Consider the following 16,022-nt stretch of genomic DNA (forward strand, 5'->3'; position numbering starts at 1 on the left):
CCAGCCTGGGCAACTTAGCAAGATTCTGCCTCAAAATAAAAAAAATAAAAAGGGCTGGGAATATAACTCAGTGGTAGAGCACTTGTCTAGCATGCACAAGGCCCTGGATTCAATGCCCAGTACTGTAAAAGATAAAATAAATTAAAATAAAAACAGCCTCAGAGAAATGTGATATACCATTAAGTTACCAATGGGCAAAATGGAAGACCCAGAAGGATAGGAAAAAAGGAGGCAGAAGGAATCCTTCAAGAAATAATGACCAAAAGCTTCCACAATTTGATGAAAAACATTCATTTGCACAACTGAGAAGCTTGATCAACTCCAAGTAGGAAAAACTTAATGAGATTCACGCCTAGGTAAATCGGTGTCTAACTATTGAAAGACTAAGATCTGATCTTGAGAACAGCAGAGGAATGTGACTTAAAACATAGAAGGGATCCTCAGTTACATTAACAACTGACCTATCATTCACAAACCATGGAGGTCATATTACCTGTTTGAAAGCATATTCAAAGTACTAAAAGAAAAAAATCTGTCAATCAAGAAGTCTAGAGTCCGACTTCCAGCAGCCAGGAGATGACATGTGCAGCCTCCCAGCTCTGGCTTCCATCCCCCTCGGCTCCTTCCCGGGAAGTGGAGGACGGGTCCACCCTGCGCGTGATCCTCCGTGCCCGGCCTCTGTCCCTCCCTCCGGGTGGAGCTTCATTTTCACAGCCAGACTTAAGCTGAGGTCTTTTGGGTCCCTAGCGGGGTGCAGAACCAAGCCTAGGCCACGCTGGGCTCTCGCTGTGTTCTCGCTGTGTGCTCGTGCTAAGGGGGTGATGGCAGCTCTCTTTGTCCTTCTGCACACTGGGCAGAAGATGCCCCTAATTGGTCTAGGCCCCTGGAAGAGTGATCCTGGCCAGGTAAAAGCAGCCGTTAAATATGCCCTTAGTGTAGGCTACCACCACATTGACTGTGCTGCTGTCTACGGGCAAAAGACTGAGGTTGGGGAGTTCCTGAAGGAGGACGTGGGACCAGGCAAGGCAGTGCCCTGGGAGGAGCTGTTTGTGACATCCAAGATGTGGAACACCAGGCACCACCCTGATGATGTGGAGCCTGTCCTCTGGAAGACACTGGCTGACCTTCAACTGGAGTATCTGGACCTGTACCTGATGCACTGGTCTTATACCTTTGAATGGGGTGACAACCTTTCTCCCCAAAATGCTGATGGGACTGTCCACTATGACTCCATCCACCATAAGGAGACCTAGAAGGCTATGGAAGCTCTGGTGGCAAAGGGGCTGGTACGAGCTCTGAGTCTATCCAATTTCAACAGTCGGCAGATTGATGATGTACTCAGTGTGGCCTCTGTGCACCCGGCTATCTTGCAGGTGGAATGCCATCCATACTTGGCTCAGAGCGAGCTGATTGCCCACTGTCTTTCACATGGCCTGGAGGTGACTGCTTATAGTCCTTTAGGCTCCTCTGATGGTGCTTGGTGCCATCCTGATGAGCCTGTTCTGCTTGAGGAACCAGTGGTCCTGGCACTGGCTAAGAAGTATGGCTGATCTCCAGCTCAGATCTTACTCAGGTGGCAGGTTCAGCGGAAAGTGATCTGCATCCCCAAAAGTATCACTCCTTCTCGTATTCTTCAGAATATCCAGGTGTTTGACTTCACCTTTAGCCCAGAAGAGATGACACAGCTAGGTACCCTGAACAAAAATTGACGATATATTGTGCCCATGATTATGGTGGGTGGGAGGAGGGTCCCGAGAGATGCAGGCCACTCTCTGTATCCCTTTAATGACCCATACTGAGACCACAGTTCCTGGCTTCCCTTCCAGCTCTCCAGCTATGAGGTTCTGCCTGCCACCCCCCAAAATAAGGGAGTCAATAAAACTATTGGACCATGAAAAAAAAAAAGAAGTCTAAATACAGCACATCTATCCTTCACAAAAGAAGATATGGAGACGTTCCAACATGAACAAAAAGAAAGAATTCACTAGCAAACATGCTTTCCAAGATATCTTTTATAAAGTGAGTCCGTCATGCTGAAATGAAATGGACACTGGAAAATAACTTGAATCCACATGAAGAAATAAAGAGAACCAGTAAAGGTAGCTACATAGATAAAGAGAAAAGACAGTGAAAATGTTTTCTTTTGTTTGTAACTTGTTTTTTCTCCACCCTGATTTTAACAAGAGCTGAGTAAAGGAAATAATTACAAGTCTGTGTTCGTGGGCATGTAATGTACAAAATGTAAAACATAAAGGAAAGGAGAAGTAATAGTTTTATGAGTCATATTTTTATACCCCCTTGAAATTAATTTGATATAAATCCAAACTGAAATTGTTAGAAATTAAGATAGTTATAATCTAAGGGCAACCACTAAGACAACAGTTTTATGTTATTATGCCAAGCAAACAATGTTACTCTTTACCTTATTTTTCACCTATAGCATGGTCCTTTACTCAGTTCCTTGTGATTCTCCTTCATTGCTACTAAATTAGTCTTTACAGAGCTGGGGATAGGGATTGAGGGTGAGATTGTTTATCCCGCTTTATGCATAGCTAATGTAGAAGTATGTTCTCCCCTGTCCAGCAGTAGTCCTGGGCTTCCCCCATGTACTAGATGCAGGCACTGGGTTTGGTTCTGGTTATGAAAAGATGGTTGAGACAGGATAATTCCTTGCAAAGTTGGGGAATAAAAAAGGTTTCCATTATACTACCAGCTGTGATGTCAAGTCACTCAACCACTGGCTCAGATTTTACAATTATAAAATGCTTCATGGCAGGGACAAATTTTTGGTCTGATCAGAAAGAGAAGAGGTATGGTGGGCTAAGGAACTTGTCTTGAAGATACTTTCACATAACAAACACAGATTTTTCCTCTAACATTTTATTATGAAAATTTTCAAATATACGAGAAGTGAAAGGAGTCTACAGCAAATACCATACACCCACTACCTAGATTCTATAGTGGTTAATATTTTGCTGTATTTTCTATATCATTTATCTGTTAATCTCTCTATCATAGTAAGTTAAAAACAAAAGCACACTTTACCCCTAAATGTTTTATCTTGCAGATCATCAAATAGAATTTAATATTTATTTTTGGTACTTTCTTGAGGTAAAACTTACACATAGTGACAAATGCATACCTACATGTTACTCAAGCCCCCATCAAGATCCAGAATATTTCCTGCATGCCAGAAATTTCTCTAATGATCTTTCGCAGCCATGTCTATCCCACCAACCCTAGATTATTTTCCTAGGGCTAGTCTAACAACTTGCCACAAACTGGATGACTTAAACCAACAGAAATTTATTCTCTCACAGTTGTGGAAGCTAGAAGTCCAAAATTAAGATGTTTGCAAGTCCATGCTCTCTCTCTGAGGGCTCTAGGGAAGGATATGCTCTATATCTTTTTGTTAGCTTCTGTTATTGCTGTCCACCTTTGGTGTTCTTTGTCATGTAGACACACTCCAATCTCTGTCTCCTGGTATTCCCACTCTGTGTATATGTCTATGTCTCCTCTCTTTTTATAAGGACATCCGTCAGTCATATTGGATTAGGGTTACCCTAAAAACAACATCTAAGCTTGACTACATGTACAAGAACCCTATTTCTCAATAAGATCACATTCATAGGTACCAAGGAGGGACATAATTTAACCCACAGCAGACTATCAAATTCAACTGTCACATTGATTTTTGCATGTTCTATAATTTCATATGAAAGAACCATATAGTTTATATTGGTTTATGTTTAGATTCTCTCTTAGCATGTTTTGGAGATTCAGCCACATTGTTGAATTAATAAGTTCTATTTCCTTTGTATTGTTGATTAGTACTTCATTGTATGATATACCCCAGTTTATCTAATCTTCTGTGGATTGATAGATTATTCATAGCTTTTTAGTTATTAAAATAAAGTTGGAGCTGTGCACAGTGGCACATGCCTGTAATCTCAGTGGCTCAGGAGGCTGAGGCGGGAGGATTGCGAGTACAAAGCCAGCCTTGGCAACTTAGTGAGGTGCTAAGCAACTTAGCAAGACCCTGTCTCCAAATAAAATATAAAAAGGGCTGGGGATGTGCATCAGTGTTTGAGTGTCCTTGAGTTCAATCCTCAGTACAAAACAAAAAACAAAAACAAAAACAAACCACAAAATCCCAAATAAATAAAGCTGCTATGAACATGGATATAGAGGTCTTTTGTGGGCGTATGTTTTCATTTCTTCTGGGTAGAAACTCAGGAATGGAATTGCTGGACCATGAGGAAGAAGGAAACGAGGAAGGGAGTTCCATTTAAAATACTGATGCAAGCTTATGTTGAATCTTAGAGTGTTGGGGTAGAATTTCTTAAAACTCTGCCAACAAACCTATATCTGGGACTAGCATTGAGTCAGCACCTGATATCAAATTGATGTTTCAGCTGTGGGTAAAGGAAATCAGGGACTAGAATTGGGCCCTTGTAAATGACCTTAGAGTCAAGGTCAGGAATTGGGGTCCTTTTGTCTTGGGCTGTGTCTATTCCATCATCCCTTTCCTAATTTTTATGGATACTGTATATAATGACTGGAGTCCATGTGTTTCAGGTTTTTTAAAGCACCAGTCATTGTTTCTGTGTCTAATACATAATTTTTAACCCAAGGTCCTGGGGCCTTAAGATAAATCAATACCATGTCAGTGGTCCTATTGAAGCCATATTCTTACAAAAGAAACAGATGAAATGAAGCAGAATTGGACAGTCCAATTCTCTAGGAACAACGTCTTGCTATTATTTGGCCACACTGGAGTTGAGCGAGTGATCCCTACAGACTATTTGGATGTCTAGCTTTTGCAATTGGCTGGCATCCAGTTCTTTGGCTGCAGCCATCATTTGCTGCAGACCCTGTTTAGTTTATCTCTATGTCTCTGGGTAGCATTCCTCTGACTCTATTCCTGGATTTATTCCAAGCAGGTATCTCTCTTGTTCTTAATGAGTTCCAGGGAAGAAGATTCATTCCACAGCCTCTTTTGACAGCTTATATTATAGTGCTTGATGATATTGTCAAGAAATGCCTTTCTATTTCTACTGCAACTCATTTCCTCTTTTTCTGAATTAGTGAAAATAGAGATGAGACCACCACTGCTTCTCCCATGGTAGCCTTTATGTCCTGTGATGGTAGTGTAGTGCATTAGCTCCAAAAGTTCTTTCTAGAAGACAAGTATTTATCTTAGTATGCTCCCTATCTGAGGCATCACTACATGTGTGTGAATCAACTTCCTTGAAGGCTGAAGTGACTTTTTTGGGTATTTGTCCAACTAGACTATTAGCACACAAAAACATCTTTCTTTCTCTGATTGGTGTTCAGTTAACACTTTTGCACAAGACTGAGAAAGTCACCTAATCTATTTCCCTAATTATTAGAGAAAGCACACTTGTTCTTATGCCCAGGGCCTTGTGCATGTGAGGCAAACATTCCACCAACTGAGCTGTATCCCCAGCTGACAACACACTTGTTCTTAATCTGGTTCTGCCTAATGACCAGTATTCTGGGCCTGTGTTTGATCCTTAATTCTGAAACCCTGCCTACTGTTTATAGTATGGTCACTTCCAAGTCTGTGGCTTATGTTGACAATGACTTTTACCTTAGTTTTTTTCTAAAGGATCTTTTAGATTATTAGGTGAGAAATAACTTGATACACCTCCAGAGCTAAACTCTGACAAGCACTAATATGTTAGTAGCTGTGTGTGTGTGTGTGTGTGTGTGTGTGTGTGTGTTGGACATACATATGTGCTGAAACATGTGGCTTGAGGAACCACATGTTTGGTTAAGAATATAGCTAAGTATTTTCAGTTTGGAGAAAGTAGTATTAAGAGCATTGATTCTAGCATTGGGCACACCTGGATTTAAATACCAGCACTATCAACTTATTTGCCCCTGATTTCAGAGAAGTAAATTAACTTTTCTCTATGCTTCACTTTTCCCCATTTCTAAAATGAGTGTGGATATATTACCTGTCAAAATAGATAAGTGAATTGTAGTAGAACCATACAGAGGAATACTACTTATCAATAAAAAGGAGTGAGTTAGAATTGGAATTTTATGTTATATGTTTTACCATAATTCCAATATTAAATTATGTAATATATCAAAACCATTGAATTGTACATTTTAAGTGGGGAAATTGTATGGTATGTGAATTTCTCAATGAAACTGTTTTAAAACTGGACTGTTTATACATGTAACCACTTGGATGATTCCCAAAATAATTATGCTGAGTGAAAGAAGCCAGACAAAAAAAGAATATGTACCATATGATTCCACTTATGTAAAACTCTAGAAAATGCATACTAATCTATAGTTATAGAAAGCAGATCATTAGTTGCTTAGAGAAGGGGTGGCTGGGAGGGGGAGAATGGGAATGTTTAGGAAGGGGGGATTACAAAGAGGGGCTAGGAATCTTTTTGAGATGATGGATATGTTAATTATCTTGATTGTGGTAATAATTTCATAGGTACATATATCAAAGCTTATCAGATTTACATTTTAAATATGTGCACTTATTATATGTCAATTATATCTTTACAATACTGTTTTAAAAAATAATACCTTTTATATGGTTGGTAAGAGGTCGAAGTGAGACAATTAATGAAAATAGCCTGGCACATGGTAAGTGCTTAATAAATTATAACATAAAAAATATCAGTGGAGCTGAAGCCAGTCTCAGCAAATTAGAGAGGCCCTAAGCAGGTTAGTGAGACCCTGTCTCAAAATAAAAAATATAAAACGGTCTGGGGATGTAGCTCACTGGTAAAGCACCACTGGGTTCGATCCCTGGTACCAAAAAATAAAAAAAAAATCAGTGGAGGCAAAGGGATGCAGGAAGTAGAGTTGTATGAAAATCACTCAGGCAGTCTTCCAGGAAAACCTGGATGATCATCTACCGAGCACTTGCTTTTTCCATCACCCACAGTGAGGATTTCACACAAGCTCAATTACTGATCAGAATAAGGACATCTTTCCTTTGTCAGGGAAATCTGCACTTTCTCATGGTTCTCAAAGTTCCAGTGTAGCTACGGTGTAGTTTTCCTACATCAGTACCATAAAAGAGCTGGCACAGCAATTTTAGATAATCTTAGTGCCAAGCAATCTATACATTCGCCACAGCCAAGGTTTAGTCAAGTAAAGAAGGAAACATAAAGAGAAAAGGGTTTTAGCCGTTTTGTACTACTTAGAACATTTGAGACTGGGTAACATATAAAGAACAGAAATTTATTTCTCACAATTCTGGATCTTGGGAAGTCCAAGTTCAAGGAACTGACAGGTTTGGTGTCTGATGAGTACCCAATCTCCACTTCTGACAAGGCACCTTGGTTACTGCACCCTCTACAGAGGGAGAACCAAGTATCAAGAGAGCTAATCCACTCCTGAAACCCTTTTTAAGGTATTAAACTCATCTGTGAAACCAGAGTCCTTAGGATCTCATCATGTCTTCAAGGTCTGCTTCTTAATACTGTTAACAATGACGAATTTCAATGTGTGCTTTCAAGGGGACAAATATTCAAACCATAGCAGGTCCCTACTATAGGAATTTAATCTTACACTTGTCCAATAAAAGCTTGAACCTACCACAATAGTATTAATTTTTTATACTTCATAGACTGATAAACTTAATGACTTAAAACAACACCCATTAATTATCTGACCATTTCCATTGGTCAAAAGACTAGGCAGAGTTCAAGGTCTCACAAGGCTGACACCAATGTGTAGACTAGGCTACATTCTCCTTTGAATGTTTAACTAGGGAAATACCTACATCCAAGCTCCCTGGAGTTGTTAATAGAATTCATTTCTTTGTTCTCCAACTCCTGAAAACCACCTTTCTCTGTATACAGTTCACAACATGCTGTTTTCTGCTTCAAGGCCAGTATTAATGTGCTTTTCACCCTAGGAAAAGCCCATGCCCTCCTTAAAGGGATGTTGTCTGATGAAATTGGCTTGAAAACTCTCTCCACCCCTTTTTTTTTGGGGATGGGGGTACTGCGGATTGAACGCAGGGGCCTTTAATCCCACTGAGCCACATCCCCAGTCCTTTTAAAAAATATTGTATTTAGAGACAGGTTCTCACTGAGTTACTTAGGGCCTCTCTAAGTTGCCAAGGTTGGTTTTGAACTTGTAATCCTCCTGCCTGAGCCTCCCAAGCTGGAAAACTTCCTTTTGATGAACTCAAGATTAACTGGAAACTTAACTGCATATAAAAATCCCTTTGCCTTCTCCCTATAACATAACCCAATCACAGGGGCAGCATTACTTTATCACCACAGTCCCATACTCAAGAGGAGAGGATTGATTATACAGAGTTTGACATAAGGGGGCAGGAATCTTGAGAATGGTATTAAAAGTTGATCTTCAGTGCCTTTGGAGAGGCATTAAAGTACAATACTTCTTAACATACAAATATACCTCTGTAATATAGATTATAAAAGAGTCAGATATGGAAGTGACCAAAGCACATGAAAAGCTGTTCCACATCATTAGTTATCAGAGAAATGAAAATCAAAGTAAAAATGAGATACCACTTTGCACCCACTAGGATGGTTGTGATTTTAAAAAAATCAGAAAATAACAAGTGCTAACCAGGATGTGGAGAAATGCAGCCTTTGTGCATTGCTGGTGGGAATGTAAAATGGCACAAGCCCTCTGGAGAAGAGTTATTACCTCATGTACATATATGACTGCATGACCAATGTAATCTTACAATATGTATAACCAGAAAAATGGGAGGTTACACTCCATTTATGTATGATCTCTCAAAATGTATAAATGCATACTACTGTCATGTACAACTAATTAGAACAAATTAAAATTTTTTTAAAAAAAGTTTAACATGAAGTTAACATATGGCCTGGCAATTCTACTCATAGCTATGTTCACAAAAGAATTGAAAGCATATATTCACCCAAAAACTTATACACAAATGTTCATAGCAGGATAATTCATAATGGCCCAAAAGTGAAAACAACTCAATATCTATTAATTGATGATGGAATAAACACATGTGGTGTATTCATACAATGGAATATATTTAGTCATAAAAAGGAATAAAATACTAATACATACCACATTGATGAACTTCTAAAGCATTATGTGATGTGAAGTCAGTCAAAAAAATGTCACGTCAAATAGGCAAATCCATAAAGACAGAAAGTAGATTGGTGGTACGCTAGGGTCAGAGGGCTCAGGGGGAAGTGGGAGGTGACTGGTAATGAATATAAGGTTCTTTTCATTCTAGAACTAGAGAGTGGTGATCATTGCACAGCTCTGTGAATATTTTTAAAACCAATGGATTGTATACATTAAAAGAGTGAATTTTATATTATGTGACTTACATTTCAATATAGCTTTTTTTTTGTGTGTGTGTGTGTGTGTGTTACTGGGAATTGAACACAGGGCCCTACATATGCTAGGAAAACTGAGCTACATCTCCAGCCCTTTTGTAAAAAAAATTTATTTTGAGACAGGATCTCACCAACTTGCACAGGCTGACCTCAAATTTGAGATTCTCCTGCCTCAGCCTCCTGTGTATCTGGGATTACAGGTGTGCACCAGCATGCCTGGTTTATATCTGTTATTTAAAAAATCAATCAGACAAGAAGTATTATCTTCTCTGTTTGATATGAGGTTGGTGTCCCTAAAGTCACTCTCAAGCACATAGCAATATGAATGCAAAACATTTTCCTTCAGAGGAAGCATTTAAAATTTTTGTTGATATTGTTAGTAGTCTGAATGAAAGAAGTGAGGACTAAAGACACATTTTTGGTAAAATTTCTCACAGAATGCAATTTCTTGTAGCCTAAAGCCTTGATTTTCAAATTGTAGTCCAGCAGCATATGTACCACCTGGGGAGTTGTTGGAAATGCAGAATCACGGGTCCCATCGAGACTCGCTGAATCAGAATCTGCATTTTAACAAGATTTGCAGGTGTTTGGCATGCACATTACAGTCTGAAAAGCACTAGCCTGAAGGTTAGCAAGACGACTTCATGACACTTTAATTTGCCCTTTAATCAGCCTGTAAATGAGGTGGTGGCAGCATATTTAATATTGTATTATGTTGAATATTCTCTATATAGATTCATTATACATGTAATCATAATCTTAAAAAGTGAAAGTGAGTTCATTTTAATATAACTTCTGCCCTTATTTTTAATCTATTACTTTCCACAGCCCTTTGTAAAATCCTGTAATACATTTCTTTTGAATGATAATGTTGTAGTGGTAATGCGTCATTATTATGAACAATATATGCACATATCAAGAAGATAAACTTGCTTAGTATATTTTTAAACTACTGGAATTTTAATTAAAAGTATTGGCAAGAAGATAATTGGTAATTTTTAAGTAAATCTCAGCAGTAAGGAAAACTCTTTAGAGTATTATTTGTTTAGTATGCCAAGTAGGTAAGCTATAATACTCAGTTAAAAGCTGTTTGCTTTCAAAGGATTGTTGTGACCTTGTTAAATTGCATAAAATTGCTTTTATGGGATTGTTTTTTCATTTATGTAAACATCAAGATTACAAGACTAGTTTCATAAAATAAAACCATTACATACATTAATTTGAGCAACATTTGATGACTGTATGCTGTATATATTTGGGGGACATATTATAAACTTCGAAAGCATTTTTGAGGTATCAGTCAAATATGCATTTTGTGAAATCCAAATAATTCTTTTCTTGCCTTCCAAAAGCAATTTTATGTCTTTAAATATCCATTAGGATGATAAAATGGTTGTGTTGACATTTCTATATTGCTGGGGATTTTATTTTGCAGTTCAATAGCAGGCTCTCTGATGTATGAGCATCTGGCCATTAATAATCACCATGTTGGCCAGTTTTCCTCCTAAGTCATTGTGGCATAAATAGAATGCAGTTTACTTGTGGTTTAGTTTAGTTTATGTATCCTTCATTAACATGGTTTGTGTATTTCTATGTCATTTTAATTGTAAGCTCATTAATTACTTGCCCTTAAATTGTAGAAGTCCCATGAGCCTAAATTTGAGAAAATTCTCCTGAGAAGATAACGTTTCTTCTTGTGCATGTAGTCATAGGACACCATACTCCCAGAACAATTTGGTCCATTGGATCTCAGCTGAGCTGAAGGGTCTCAGGCTCAAATGTCTCTACTTGCCCTGATCCAAGACTTGGTATCCCGATAGCCAGTGCTGTTTCAGTCAGCTTCTCTAAGAAGAATGCCTCCTATCCTGAGTGATCATCACTAAGCTCCCAGGTCCTGATTCATCTGTAATCTGTTGATAAATCCACCAATTGTGATTTTAGTTTTGTTTCTATTATCTTTTTCATGTCTCTATATTATATATGATTCTTTTTCAAATTAGTTTACATCCCTTATCTCTTTAAAAATTGAAATCATTTCAAGTGTGTTCTCTTACATTTCTTTCCCCAGGCCTCCAACATCTAGTACAATAGTTTTCTAACTGGTCTCCCTATTTCCATGTTCAGGGTATGAGTTATGGAAAAATAAGATTTTTTTTGGTAAACTAAGTTGCAGTTAGGTTACAAGGATCTTAAAGGCAGATTTCAGGAGTATGACCTTTAGTCTGAAGGTATAGAAGAGTTACTGGCAGTTGTTGAGACGATTGGTATAACCAGAGACATGTTTTTAGGACGTTTACTCCAGGTAACATGATTTGGAAAGGAGCAACTATTCTTCTTCCTGAATCATATATGAAGAGTTTGAAATATCCATTAGGATGATAAAATCATATTTTTTGATTCCAAAATGCACATTTTCCTCCCATTTAATATCTTCAAAATTGGGATAAGCCTTACAATCTGTCAGCCTTGCTGTTTATGCTGTAGTTGTCATTATATACATATAGGTATACTTGATCAAAATATTTTCTGGGACCTTCTGGTAAGATCAAGAAAGCACCAATATCAAGATTTGAAGGATAAGTATGAGCAGCTTGAAAGATAATCCTAGAGAAAATAGTGAAATACTCTCTCAGCATCTCCAATGCTCTGATGGCACAGAGGATGCTGTTGTGGAAATCATGGGACTTGATAGCTATGAGTCAAAAAGATTGAAGACAGTTGGCCTTAATGAGAAGAAATTTTAGGAATAGCATAACCATTTTATTTTGCCTTGTTTATGTCTAAAGTCTAAAAGAGTTCTTTCAATAATAAACAGAATAAAAATTTCAAGTGAATCGAAAGCATTGTGTTGTTTGATTGAGAGTGTTCATCTTTTTTAGTGTTACATAAAGTAGCAATGTGTCTTATAATCATGAGTGGCTTAGACTCATTGAAATTTAGTACTTGGTATTCTTATATATATGTGTTTTCCTATGCAGTTACTCCTGGCTGGAATTCTCTTCCCCTTTTCTATGTATACTAAAACCTGTCCTATCTTTCAAGCCTTAGAAGCACTATTGCCTTCTCCATGAAACCTCTTCTAATGTCACCAGCTATAAATAATCTTCTGTTTTTGAATTTCCATGTCATTTAATCCCATCAATGTTACTTACTTTCATAATTTTATTGTCATTATTTGTGTACATGGCCTATACATTTTCAACACTGTAGTTTTTAATCCATACGTGTATTTCTCACAATACCTTGACTTTAGTAATTGATATGGTTTGGATATGAGATGTGCCACCCGCAAAAAGCTTATGTGTTAATGCAGAAATATCCAGAGGTGAAATGATTCGATTACAAGAGCTGCAACCTCATCAGTGGATTAATCCATTTGATTAATAATTTGAATGGACTGTTGTGTGGTAACTATAGGCAGATGGGGTGTGGCTGGAAGATGTGAGTTACTGGGGGTGTGCCCTTGGGGATTATATTTCGTCCCTGGTTTCTTCCACCTTCTCTCTGCTTCTTTTCTGCCGTGAGCTGAGCAGATTTCCTCCCCTACACCCTTCTTCTATGGTGTTCTGCCTCATCTCAGGCCCAAAGCAATGGAGTTCACCAACCATGGACTGAGACCTCACAGAATTAACCTTTTACTCCTCTAAAGTGTTCTTCTCAGGTATTTGGGTTATAGTGGTGAAAACCTGCCTAATGTACCCCATATGTTTGCTTCTTATTTTTATTTTCCCATCTGAATTGACTATTCATATTATATATTTATAGGATCAGAGAGAAATTGGCAATCCAGATTGTACTGATCTTGTAGTCTATCAGAAAGATTTTAGCTGGGTGTAGTGGCACACATATGTAATCCCAGAGACTCGGGTGGCTGAGGTAGAAAGATCTCGATTTCCAGGCCACTCTTAGTAATATAGTGAGAACTTGTCTCAAAGTAAAATAAAAAGGACAAGGGATATAGCTCAGTGGTAAAGTGTCCCTAGGTTCAATTCTTAGTACCAAAAAGAAAAAAAAAAAGTCAGATTTTATTGTACAGAGTTTTACTTTTTTAAACAGTATAACCAGAACACTTTATCATGTCCTTTTGAATTTCTTTTCCCGAAAGATATCATCCCTCCAAAGATATAATACATACTCTCTTCTAGTTTCTGTTCATTTTTAAATAACTCAGCTTTTAATACTTAATATTTTAGTCCATCCAGAATATATATTACATAATGTAAAGTATGTATTCAAACCATTTTTCTCTCAGGGTGCTTATAGTTATCCTAAAACTATTAAATACATATTTCTTTCTTTTTTTAATTTATTTTTATTGTAAACAAATGGGATACATGTTGGTTCAGTTTGTACATGGAGTAACAGCATACCATTTGCATATTCATACATTTACATAGAGTAATGATGTTTGATTCATTCCGTTATTTTTTCCTTCGCCCCACCCCTCTCTCCTTTTCTATTTCTTTTTTTCTTTTTATTTATTTATTTATTTATTTATTTATTTATTTATTATTGTAAACAAATGGGATACATGTTGGTTCTGTTTGTACATGGAGTAACAGCATACCATTTGCATATTCATACATTTACATAGAGTAATGATGTTTGATTCATTTCGTTATTTTTTCCTTCCCCCCCACCCCTCCCACCTCTATTTTCCCTCTATACAGTCCCTCCTTCCTCCATTCTTGTCCCCCTCCCACCCCCCATTACGTGTCATCATCCGCTTATCAGTGAGATCATTCGTCTTTTGGATTTTTTATATTGGCTTATCTCACTTAGCATGATATTCTCCAATTTCATCCATTTGCCTGCAAATGCCATAATTTTATTATTCTTTATGGCCGAGTAAGATTCCATTGTATATATATACCACAGTTTCTTTTTTTTTATTGTAAACAAATGGGATACATGTTGTTTCTCTGTTTGTACATGGCGTAAAGGCATACCATTTGTGTAATCATAAATTTACATAGAGTAATGTTGTTTGATTCATTCTGTTATTTTTTCCCTTCCCCCCACCCCTCCCACCCCTCTTTACCCTCTATACAGTACTTCCTTCCTCCATACTTGCCCCCCTCCCTAACCCTAACTCTAACCCTATCACTAACCCTTCCCTCCCCCCCATTATGTGTCATCCTCCACTTATTAGCGATATCATTCGTCCTTTGGCTTTTTGAGATTGGCTTATCTCACGTAGCATGATATTCTCCAATTTCATCCATTTGCCTGCAAATGCCATAATTTTATCATTCTTTATGGCTGAGTAATATTCCATTGTATATATATACCACAGTTTCTTTATCCACTCATCAATTGAAGGGCATCTAGGTTGGTTCCACAGTCTGGCTATTGTGAATTGAGCAGCTATGAACATTGATGTGGCTGTATCTCTGTAGTATGCTGATTTTAAGTCCTTTGGGTATAGGCCAAGGAGTGGGATAGCTGGGTCAAATGGAGGGTCCATTCCAAGTTTTCTAAGGAATCTCCACACTGCTTTCCAGAGTGGCTGCACTAATTTGCAGTCCCACCAGCAATGTATGAGTGTACCTTTCTCCCCACATCCTCGCCAACACCTGTTGTTGCTCGTATTCTTGATAATCGCCATTCTAATTGGGGTGACATGGAATCTTAGGGTGGTTTTGATTCGCATTTCTCTTATTACTAGAGATGTTGAACATTTTTCCATATGTTTGTTGATTGCTTGTAGATCTTCTTCTACCACAGTTTCTTTATCCATTCATCAATTGAAGGGCATCTAGGTTGGTTCCATAGTCTGGCTATGGTGAATTGAGCCGCTATGAACATTGATGTGGCTGTATCTCTGTAGTATGCTGATTTTAAGTCCCTTGGGTATAGGCCAAGGAGTGGGATAGCTGGGTCAAATGGTAGGTCCATTCCAAGTTTTCTAAGGAATCTCCACACTGCTTTCCAGAGTGGCTGCACTAATTTGCAGTCCCACCAGCAATGTATGAGTGTACCTTTTTCCCTACATCCTCTCCAACACCTATTGTTGCTTGTATTCTTGATAATCGCCATTCTAATTGGGGTGAGATGGAATCTTAGTGTAGTTTTGATTTGCATTTCTCTTATTACTAAAGATGTTGAACATTTTTTCATATATCTGTTGATTGCTTGTACATCTTCTTCTGTAAAGTGTCTGTTCATTTCCTTAGCCCATTTGTTGATTGGGTTATTTGTATTCTTGGTGTAGAGTTTTTTGAGTTCTTTGTATATTCTGGAAATTAGTGCTCTATCTGATGTATGAGTGGCAAAGATATTCTCCCATTCTGTAGGCTCTCTCTTCACATTGCTGATAGTTTCCTTTGCTGAGATAAAGCTATTTAGTTTGAATCTATCCCAGTTATTGATTCTTGCTTTTATTTCTTGTGCTATGGGAGTCCTGTTAAGGAAGTCTGATACTAAGCCAACAAGTTGAAGATTTGGACCTACTTTTTCTTCTATAAGATGCAGGGTCTCTGGTCTGATTTCAAGGTCCTTGATCCATTGTGAGTTGAGTTTTGTGCAGGGTGAGAGATAGGGGTTTACTTTCATTCTGTTGCATATGGATTTCCAGTTTTCCCAGCACCATTTGTTGAAGAGGCTATCTTTTCTCCATTGCATATTTTTGGCACCTTTGTCTAGTATGAGAAA

The 16,022-nt window shown here is 37.9% G+C and overlaps 1 pseudogene across 1 annotated transcript; it reads left to right on the forward strand.

Moving 5' to 3' along the window:
- The first annotated feature begins 570 nt into the window (after window positions 1–570).
- LOC306651019 (aldo-keto reductase family 1 member A1-like) lies at window positions 571–1,896 on the forward strand (annotated as a pseudogene). The gene has a single exon. The product of its transcript is annotated as an aldo-keto reductase family 1 member A1-like (transcript).
- Window positions 1,897–16,022: the final 14,126 nt, after the last annotated feature.

Source organism: Sciurus vulgaris (assembly GCF_902686455.1).
Source record: "Sciurus vulgaris genome assembly, chromosome: X".
NCBI lineage: Eukaryota > Metazoa > Chordata > Mammalia > Rodentia > Sciuridae > Sciurus > Sciurus vulgaris.